General features: G+C 32.0%; 1 non-coding gene across 1 annotated transcript; it reads right to left on the bottom strand.

Moving 5' to 3' along the window:
- Positions 1 to 1,086: 1,086 nt before the first annotated feature.
- LOC136307176 (U7 small nuclear RNA) lies at positions 1,087 to 1,149 on the bottom strand. The gene has a single exon (XR_010725848.1). It is a non-coding gene; the product is annotated as a U7 small nuclear RNA (small nuclear RNA).
- Between the last annotated feature and the right edge of the window lie 10,332 nt (positions 1,150 to 11,481).

Here is an 11,481-nt window from a genome sequence, read left to right on the forward strand (position 1 = left end):
AGGTTCACATATTCAACTTCCTTTTGTATGCATGCATGTACTTTATAGTCATAGCTAACATAGAACTATTCATAACTGAAATCATAATCTCTCTATTGAGTTATCTACCCTAGTAATCAAAGGTCATCTTTGATTCCTCTCGCTAATTTCACTAACCACAGTGAGTTTCTATAGATACACTCAATTAAACATTAAGACCTATTGGTTTATCTCTTATGCATTTGTTAGAACTATCCTAACTTTATCCATTGCTACTACAGCAACCCTCATTTACAGCTTCATTTCTTAATTAATTTATTGCATAACCAATATCTCAATTTTAAATTTGTAGTTATATTTTATGAAAGCGCTTTTTCTATGCCTTTGCTTAAAAAATTTACCTAAAAAAAACACCCCTCAACTGTCTTTGTTTGACTTTTTTGAGTGCTGATAGTTTACATAGAAGGTGATTCAAGAAAGCAACATTGTAAAGTGAAGTGAGATTGGAGATGGGGGAAAGTTAAGAAATGATGCATTAATAGCCAGATTATCACCTTGAGAAACTAGGGCTTAATCCTGTTGAGAGCACTCTAAAAGAATTGTATAGCATACCTCAGAGTAACTCTGCTGAAGAATAAGAAAGCAGAAAAGTTTATTCACCAATTTCCATCTCTCACTGGTCACGAATGACATATGTGGTGAGTTAACCTCCTGACACTTTCATCTGCCCTTGTGGAAGCTGAGTATAGTCCTATAGTGAGGGGAAGCTGTCCAGCACAGAGAAGCAAATACTTGAGATAGGAAACCATTACTGAGTATAGGAACTGTACCTGAAGCCATAGGTAGCCTCCAGTTTGGGCTAAGGACATGGGAATGTAGCAGTGACAGAGTCTGTTGCAATGCAACGTTATTTTTTATTTTAAACTCTTAGTATCTTCACATTGTATACCCAATGAAGATTTCCATAAATTTCTCTAAGATGCAACAAGTAAATTCTTATCACTTCCTGCCTTGTATATTTTATTTTAGCCACAATCAAGTTGCTTATAGATGTTAAACATGTTTCTATGTTGTCCCAAACTTTTTTTTTTAAATAAATTTTATTTCAGGGGCCTTCCGGCAAACACCGGAAGACCTACTAGACAAATTTAAAAAGAGCTGTAAGCACTACTTGTGTTGTCCCAAACTTATCCTTACCTTTTACTTGACTAATAATTATTGTTCATGATACAGTCAAGAAATTGCTTCTTCCAGTGTTGCAAACTGGAGACTACCATAGTAATATAGGTCCTTTATTTTTTTATCCTCCACTACCATTATTACAGTCATATGTTTCTTCTACATATCTATTATAGTAAATTCATCTTTTACCTCTACTAAACTTTGAGCTTCTTGAAGAAATACTTTATCTTATTTATTTATTTATTGCAGTTTCAGTGTCTGACATAGCAAATTGTCTGTACTTACTGAATAAAACATTAACTTCTTGTTATCTCATATGTGGTGAAGTAATTCAATCTGAGTAAGTCACTTTTTACAGCACAATGGGCTATAACTCAGAGGTATATTAATTTTTTCTGCAAAAACCTTTTATGGTTTTAGTTCCATTTACATTAAAACACCTCTTCTATATTCAGTATTTAAATAAAGTATGCATTGTATAAACATTTCAAGTGTTTATCTAAGACATAAAAGTAAATCAATGATACTTTAGCTATCATAAAAAATATGTTAAAAGCAGATTTCTACACTGCTCATTGGTTCACTGCAAAGCAACTCCATAAGATAAAATGCAGAATCTGACTACCCGTAGCACATTATCATTCGTTTTCTTGAAATTAAAGAGAATTCTTTTAGCTTAATTTCCCAGATATCTATTTTACTGATTTTTTTCTAATAGCAACTTCTAGATGAAGAGCTTTATTTTTTATATATGATTTATATGCATATACTAAATTTAATTCATATCTTAAGATAAGCCTATTCTTTTTTTTTACTTAAATCACTATGAAAGATCAATACTGCAGTTTCCAAGATTTTTACCAAATAATAATTCTATCTTACTGCTTGAATGCACTTTTCACTGAAAACTCATAGATGCTAAACCAATAAAAATGCACTTTGCCAAATGACTAGAGATCATGATATATATTTGAAATATAGATTAGTTATTATAAAGAAGTTTAGAGAGATAAGATAATCTAAGAATATAACAGCAAAGTGCCTGAAAGCATTTTGTATGAAATATGCTATGGTCAGGTAGTACGTATATCAATAACATATAACAGGAAGAAGATGGCTTTTTCTAATTTTATTTCTCTTGACAGCTACTAAAAGGATGTTTGTTGAATTACGTGAATCTCTAGTTTCTGTTCTTTCTGTTGAGATCTGACAGATGGGAGCTCAGAAGCAGTCACACACAGTGTTGCTGAATGTGATATGTGTACCAATCAGGTAATACCTGTTTCCCAGGTAGGCTCCTTAGCTTTCCTCAGCATCTTTGACTCACTTTATCCAATACATCTTCACAACAACAAAATCACAAAACATTTGTGGAATTTTCTGTGAATTATATTAGCCAAGTATCATAGTAATCTTTTTTCTGGATCTCATTATTAAATATAACTAAAAAACATATTTTTCCACATAAATATACTTATATTTTCACTTAGTATCAATGATTATTCTTTATTTAAATATCACTTTAAAAACATGATCCAACAGATGATAGATTTTTATGAATTTTGGTGAATTTAATAATTGAAATACAAGCCCATTTAAATTTTTTAAATATTCCAAGTATGCTGAGTGAGTCATCATAAGTACAGTTTTAAATTTTTAACAATTATTGATATTCACCTATTTTAAATACACTAACAAAAAAATAGTGACTTTAAAAACTATTGAAATGTGTTTTTTTGAAATAAAATTTTAATAGTAATTGCTAAATTTTCTTCATTCAACTTCTCACTAAAGTAGAAACACAGAAAAAGACAATGAAACACAAACAAAAGGCACATATCCCTGAAAATCAAGACTGACAGAAACAATAATGTCAGAATTGACAACGATTCTAAAGGAATCAAAGCAGGACTTAGAAAAGCTTAAGCAAGGTTAACAAATTATGGTTTCACATCATAAAAAAGAAAGCCCGAAAGAATATATAGTTAATTTTTTGTTTCTTTCTAGAATGCCCTCTGACTCAATGGACTGAGACTTGCCATAAACAGACACTGAGCCGCTGTCCCACCCCACCCTTCAGGTCCTTCTCTGTTTCACAGCAGCAGTGATAGCTGTCCTCACCATTTGTCTTCTCTGCCACCCTTATAAATTCAGGTCAGAGATTGAAAACACCAGAAAATTCTGGGAAATTATAAAGGCACATAGTCCTCTGCATTGAAGGAAATGGAATACAAAAAAAAAAAAAAGTGAAAATGAAGAAACTGGAATCAGAGAAACCATAACAACATATTATATCATTAAAAATTACTATCATTGACTTCAATCTATAGATACAAATGTCAAAGATTTGACAGGATACTTAAGTTTCCCGAGACTATGCTGTGATCTTTAGTGTCAATGAAATTGCTGGGATGTGAGTTCTTTATGGAGTCTAATTTCAGAGAGTAGAGTCTTAAAAACAACAGGAATAGACAAATTAATAGTTATGAGTTAATAGTTAATTAGTACTTACTCTGTGTCAAGAATTGTGCTAGATTCTTTTGTTATAGTTTATTGAAATCTAATGTATATGTCACACAATTCAATCATTTAAAGTGTACAGTTCAATGATTTTTTTCTATATTCAGAGTTTTGTAACCATTAGCAAAATTAACTTTAGACAATATCACTCCAATAAGAAACCTTCCATGCTTTAGCTATAATCCCTCTCCCTATCCCATAATTTTCTCCAGCTTTAGGTTACCACTAATATACTTTTGTTTTTAATATTTTAAATAAAGAATAGTGTATCTTTAAGGTGTACAACATGATTATTTGATACACATAAGGATATCATTACTCCAGTCAAACTAATTAACATATCATTCCACATATTTACCATCTTCTTAGCATGTTGAGAGAGCATAAAATCTACTCTTTTAGCAATGTTTCAGTGTTCAGTACAGTATTAACTCTAGTCATCATGTTTATTCATCCTACATACCTAAAATATTTGACTATCTCACCATTTTCCTATCTCCCTGCTCCTGATAACCACTGTCCTACTCTATGCTTCTATGTATTCGAATTTTAAAAATATTTCACACAAAACTGATATTGTGAAACTTTCTTTTCTTTTTCTCTGGCTTATTTCACTTAGCCTAAAACCCTGGAAATACACATTGTTGCAAATGACGGTTTCTTCCTTTCTCATTTCTTAATAATATGTATACAACATTTTATTCTGTGTGTGAATATCTTTTCAGTATCCTATTTTTACTTTCTTAATATATACCCAGAAGTGATATTTCTGGATCATAAGGTAGTTATATTTTAAATTTTTTAAGGATCCACCATTCGCTGTTCCATAGTGGCTGAACAAATTTATATTACCAGTAACAGTGTGGAACGGTTTACTTTTCTCTTCATCCTTACTAATACTTGTTATTTCTTGTGTTTTTGATGATAGCTACCCTAACAGCTGTGAAGTGACCCTGATTCAAATTTCATTCCTCTGCTCCTGAGTCTGTGGCAGAATTGATCCACACTCTCTGGAAACTTTATTTAGGCTGAGACAATCTGATTTTTTTTTTCTTTAGAATTCTGAACTGTATAACAGAGCCAGTTCATTTCTATATGTTGATGAACTATAAGATAGCTGAATGGCCACATGCTGCTATATAGAAATAAGAACAATGAGGGGACTGAGAGAGAAGAGCAATAGCAATGAGATGAAAGAAGGAAGAAGCAGGAATGAGGAAATGAAACTGGATCTATTTCCAACTTTGTTGCTGCATCTATGCGACACCAAGTAGCATTCCAGCCTGGCTTTGTGTCTACCACCTCTATAATTACATATTTTACTTATGCTAAATTTGGGTAAATTGTTTTATATAATAGTTATATGTGTTAATAATATGCCAAACCAAAAGATAATGTTGGTTATTATTTTGAGATGAGATTTATTAATTCCTATTTTCTTGTTTATTTTTTATTTTCCAAAATTCTACTAGTTGGAAGTTAATTAAACATTAGATTAAATAAAGAGAAGTTTAACTACTTTTGCTGAAACATTCAATTATATGTTAACATTAAGGTTTTACAAAACCCTATTTGACAGTGATAAATAACAGAGCTCACATCAGAAGTCTTTATGACACTAGCTTTGCAGAAATATTTAGAGCATTTAGTCTAGTCTTTATAATGTATAGTTTTGATTTAATGAGATATTTTAAGAAAAAATATTTGTGTGTGATTATATATATATGTGTGTACCCACTTACACATACATATGTATATTCAACTTTAATTGCAAAACATGATTTTCTGAGATATTTTCTTAAATGAAAAGTCAAAAAGCAATGCAGAGATAATGCTCTAATATTAGTGAATAATCAGAAAATGTAATGAATGAGTAGTTTTATTTCTATAAATATCTAAATATAAAACAAATTATATATAGTAAATGTTAAGAAAGACAATGAAATATTCTACTTTTATAGTCTTAACTTATAACTATTAAATATCAAACATAATTTTTCAAATATTAATTCAGAAGTTCTACCATAATATAATAATTAGCCTAAATCTTGTCGTTAAAAGTAGATATCTGATTATAAGCTTTAGTCTTTCTAAATTAGTAGAGAGCACATATTTTCTATACTAGTGAGAGAAATATAATGCATAGAATTAATATACTAAGTATTTTTAGGACAGAATAATTATCTATTCCAATTTCCAAGATTCCATTACTTAGAATTTCCAAAGTCAAGAAATAATTTTTATTTTACATTTAAAGGCAAAATCTTGGCCTGACCTGTGGTGGCGCAGTGGATAAAGCGTCGACCTGGAAATGCTGAGGTCACCGGTTCGAAACCCTGGGCTTGCCCGGTCAAGGCACATACGGGAGTTGATGCTTCCTGCTCCTCCCCCCTTCTCTCTCTCTCTCTCTCCTCTAAAAAATGAATAAATAAATAAAGGCAAAATCTTAATGAATTGGTTGCGGTGGTAGCTAAAAAGAGTATCTGATACGTTATTTTAGAATTCAGCTACATGTTATTATAACTTGCTTTTAATCTCAATAAAATGTCTTTTATTTATTTATTGAGCTGTTGTAAGAAAATTGGCCACAAAATAATGAAGACGCTTTTAGTGGTGATGGGAATATATTTATCATGGTGATGGTGAAATTCACCTTTTTAATTTGTCAGAATTCCTAGCACAGTGCTCCTAATGTGGTAAATTTTACTTCATGTATGTTACACCTCAACAAACCAATGACCAAACAACAATATCAGTAGGAGAATAGAGCATGGGACATTAGGGGGGAAATCAGCACATGGGCTCTCTTTCCTTCACATAAATTTTCATCTTGATGAATGGCTCATTGTCCCACATATGTCATAAATTTTGCTCTATCTCTCTACCTGATCTTGCAAGTTCAAAAACGCCTTTTCTCAAACCTCATTTTTTTTCTTTTGAAATCATTTTGATAACCAATGGTATGCTTAGAATTCATGCTTGTCAGGTACTTTTATAAATATCATTTGCTAATTTGGTTGAACACAGCTTTGTGCCATCAGCCTGGTGCCTAGCTGACCGTACTTACTCAGATGTCATGTTGTTTTTGTCTGGCTGGGCAACTTTTCATTTCCTGAAGCCCTATTTTTCATTAGTAATAGTGTCTAGGAAACATGTCTTTTAAAGATCTAATTCATCATCCTGGCGATGAGGCTTGAGTGTTTTTATTTTCCCTATTATTATTCACTCTAAAGGTAAAGTATTGATTTTTTTTTCTACAGTGTGCTTTGTTTCAGTGATTCTCATTCAGCAATGCACAGTAATACAATCTATTGAGTTTCTTATTAATAGAGATGCAGAGCTGTACTCCAAACCTACAAGATCAGAATCTATGAGTAAGATCTCTGGAAAGTATGTATTTTAATGCCCATAAAAATTGTAATATTCATTTCTGTTTGCATTGTTGTGAGGGACCAATTTTATTGCAAACAACAAAACTGATATTAACATTTATAATATATTACTAAACCTGAAATTTAGATTCCTTTGGTTCTAACTACTTACATCAATGAAACTACAAAAAGGCAGATCAGATTACAATTGAACACATATTTATATATAGGCAGAAATATGTGTAACATGAAAAATGTCAAATTAATTTTCCTTTACATTCTTACAGTTAACATAAATAATATGCCTTATGCTACTTAGACTGACATTGTACAGATGGAATTCTATTTCCTCTCTGATTTAAAATGTTAACCTAGACACAATTATTTTCTGAAATCATGTATGTGTGTGTATGTAGAAATAATTTTGTATGTCAATTTAGCTAGGACAGTGACCCAGATATTTGGTCAAAAATATCTGAATGTACAATAACTGTGAAAGTATTTTTAGATGAGATTAACATTTAAAACAGTAGTCTTTGAGGAAACAGATAACCCTCTACAATGTGGGTGGACCTCATCCAATCAGTTGAAGTTCTTAGAAAAAGACTGACCTTCCTTGAGGAAAAGGAAATTCTACTAGAAGACAGTCTTTGGATTTTGTGTTTCAATATTAACTTTTCCCTGTGGGTCTTTAGTTCACTTGATGACTACTTGGTATATTTTGGACATGCCAGCTTCCACAATTACGTGAGCCAAGTTCTTAAAATAAACATCTCAAATCTCTCTCTCTCCCTTTAGTATGTACACACACACATACATCTATATTCTATTTTGTTTCTCTGGAGAGCCCTGACTAATAAATACATATGTATTTGCACAAAATCAAATCTATTTCAAAGGATCTCAGTATAAATTAGTACAGAACTAGAAGCTATTTATGTAAAACTTTCACTATTGACTAATTAATTAATAATTATTTGGTAACATTCAAATATCATTAATACCCCATATAAAATAATGTATAGTTTCAAAACAGTTTCAAAAGATTTTTTTTTTATTTACCTGTCTAAGCTTATGAAATTAATGTAGAAGGTGATATTGATGAGTATTTCAAGCCCATATTTAAAGTAAATATAAAATGTAAAGTTTTCAGACTAACACTATTAGGCTAAAATCAAGAACTCTCTTGATTTTTGATATTTGTCATTTCTTTTCTAGTATTTTTTCTAGGCTTCCTTCTCCTTGAGTTACCGCCTCTACTGGCCTCATCTAGACTCTCATCCCTGAATGGTCTGCGTTCATGGTCAACATTGTCTTTTCAGGCCAGAGTGTTGTATCTGTTCATTTATAGACACAAAGAGAATAAGTACCAATGATGGAACCAGCCTTTGCTCCTTCTAATAGGCTTAATTACTCCTACCAAGATAGTGGTTATTCTTTTTTATTTGTCTTTTTTATTAATCTTTTGGTCTCCAGATACAAGGAGACTGAAATGCCCCAGCAGCAGCATAGGTTATAACTCATTAGGGTTTTTACTTGTGCCCTGGATGAAGTGTTCTGCCTTTGGCGACCAAGGCCTCTAATGCTATAGAACCCAAAGTTCATCTTCTCCTCCTAAATCTGCTTTATTTTTTCAGCTCCTGGGTAAAGTTGAAGTTCAACATACACATACATATACAATATGGCAAAAGCAATTAATAATGTTACAAGATTTCTATATTATGTTAGAAATCATAAGAAAAGTAGAAATGTATGGGAGTAAAGAATAGGAGATATGCTAATATGCAAGAGTTAAAAAGATAAAATAACTTTACACTATTATTCAAAGTATTTGAAAGCTACTTGGGCACTGCAAATTCTTTAAATTAATTTATATTGGTATAGACAGATACATTTCCAGTAACTTCATACAACTTGGAATTAATCTCAGAACCAAACTTTGAGAGTCTATCATTAGGCAGTTCATGTCAACACAAAAAAGATTCTAATAGAATCATGTAAATTTGGGAGAAAGACTATTCAGAGCATTTTATGTGGAAATGACAAGGCCAAATAAATGACTGTCAAAATAACATAACCATTCCACAGTGGAATATCTGGCTTGAAAATCTAGGATGATTTATTATATATCTGGAGAAAAAGTAGATGAGATAGCTCAAGCATATATATGAAATATTGATATTTCTTAAATTTTACATATTATGAAAGTTTTCTACACAATAACATTTGGAAAATAAGTAGTTCAGTCTTTATATTTATGGTAAAGTTGCGTGAATATTCTTTTTTTTTTAGCTGGGTGTAAAGGAAATATCTTCAGAATGGCAGTTTTTTTTTGGGTAGAATAATAATTTTCCCATTACTTTTCTAGTTTCTTGGCTGAGATTAAACAGGAGAAAAACATGCACAAATTTTATACCATGTACACCTTCTCTTGTTTCCAGGAGAGATTTCTAGAAAAACCGAGTAACTCCCTGAAATGGCTCAAGTCACCACATTAAATAACATCTCCAGCTAAAGACAAAATAATATGTTGTGGTTGAAAGGGGCCAGTCATAAGAGGTCATCAGGCAAAGCATAATAAACATGGGTCCCCGCCTTCTCCATTGATAAATTTCTAGAAATTTAATCATCATCCCTTCCCTGGTACAGAGAGGGAGACATTATGCAAATGAAGATTTTTCTCATAAATATAAATTTTTCATACAGAAGAGAAACATCCACTGTTTTTCAGAACTTTTCTTGTGTCTGCAGTTCTTAAAAATAATCAGTTTAAGATAATTCCTATGTAAGAAGGCATATTTTGGGGTGACAAATTCTGCTCTCCTTCAAGTGAAATATAATTATAATAGTTACGAAGAAGATAATAGTTTCCTTTAGGGTTTCCTAGTAGAATTCCTACTAAACTTAATATTTTCTGAGATTGTTATCAAACATTTTTGCCTATTTCAAGAACCATGACCAATGATAAGGCATAGTTGTAAATACCAGGCTTGGAGCTGAGCATAGCTAGAAGTAGGGTTTAAATGATGCCAAGTTTTCTGAGATGCAAAGTCATAAGTAGCTTTGAGTTTTAACATGTTAAAATTAGATATTGAACTGTATTTTAATTGCAAGTACTAAGAACTCATATAACATTTATCAATATACATCAATATACATATTTAATCTATACAGTTCTTACGGGTTGCCCTCATGCTCTATTTAGTAAGCCCACAGTTAATTTATATAAGTCAAAATGGTGTTCTCAGTTCTTAGCAACTCATATGATACATTTGAAGCAAAGTTTTTTTTTTTTTTTTTTTTTTTTTTTTTTTATAATTTTTTTTTTTTAATGGGGTGACATCAATAAATCAGGATACATATATTCAAAGATAACAAGTCCAGGTTATCTTGTCGTTCAATTATGTTGCATACCCACCACCCAAAGTCAGATTGTCCTCTGTCACCTTCTATCTTGTTTTCTTTGTGCCCCTCCCACCTCCTATCCCTCTCCCATTCTCCCCTCCCCCGTGTAACCACCACACTCTTATCAATGTCTCTTAGTTTCACTATTATGTCCCACCTACGTATGGAATAATACAGTTCCTGTTTTTTTCTGATTTACTTATTTCGCTTCGTATCATGTTATCAAGATCCCACCATTTTGCTGTAAATGTTCCGATGTCATCATTTCTTATGGCTGAGTAGTATTCCATAGTGTATATGTGCCACATCTTCTTTATCCAGTCATCTATTGATGGGCATTTTGGTTGTTTCCATGTCCTGGCCACTGTGAACAATGCTGCAATAAACATGGGGCTGCATGTGTCTTTACGTATCAATGTTTCTGAGTTTTGGGGATATATACCCAGTAGAGGGATTGCTGGGTCATAAGGTAGTTCTATTTGCAGTTTTTTGAGGAACCACCATACTTTCTTCCATAATGGTTGTACTACTTTACATTCCCACCAACAGTGGATGAGGGTTCCTTTTTCTCCACAGCCTCTCCAACATTTGCTATTACCTGACTTGCTAATAACAGCTAATCGAACAGGTGTGAGGTGGTATCTCATTGCCGTTTTGATTTGCATTTCTCTAATAGCTAAAGAAGATGAGCATCTTTTCATATATCTGTTGGCCATTTGTATTTCTTCCTGGGAGAAGTGTCTATTCATATCCTCTTCCCATTTTTTTATTGGATTGTTTGTTTGTTTGTTGTTGAGTTTTATGAGTTCTTTGTATATTTTGGATATTAGGCCCTTATCTGAGCTGTTGTTTGAAAATATCATTTCCCATTTAGTTGGCTTTCTGTTTATTTTGTTATCAGTTTCCCTTGCTGAGCAAAAACTTCTTAGTCTGATGTAGTCCCATTCATTAATTTTTGCCTTCACTTCTCTTGCCATTGCAGTCAAATTCATAAAATGCTCTTTAAAACCCAGGTTCATGAGTT

Source organism: Saccopteryx bilineata, chromosome 5 (genome assembly GCF_036850765.1).
Source record: "Saccopteryx bilineata isolate mSacBil1 chromosome 5, mSacBil1_pri_phased_curated, whole genome shotgun sequence".
Classification (NCBI taxonomy): Eukaryota; Metazoa; Chordata; class Mammalia; order Chiroptera; family Emballonuridae; genus Saccopteryx; species Saccopteryx bilineata.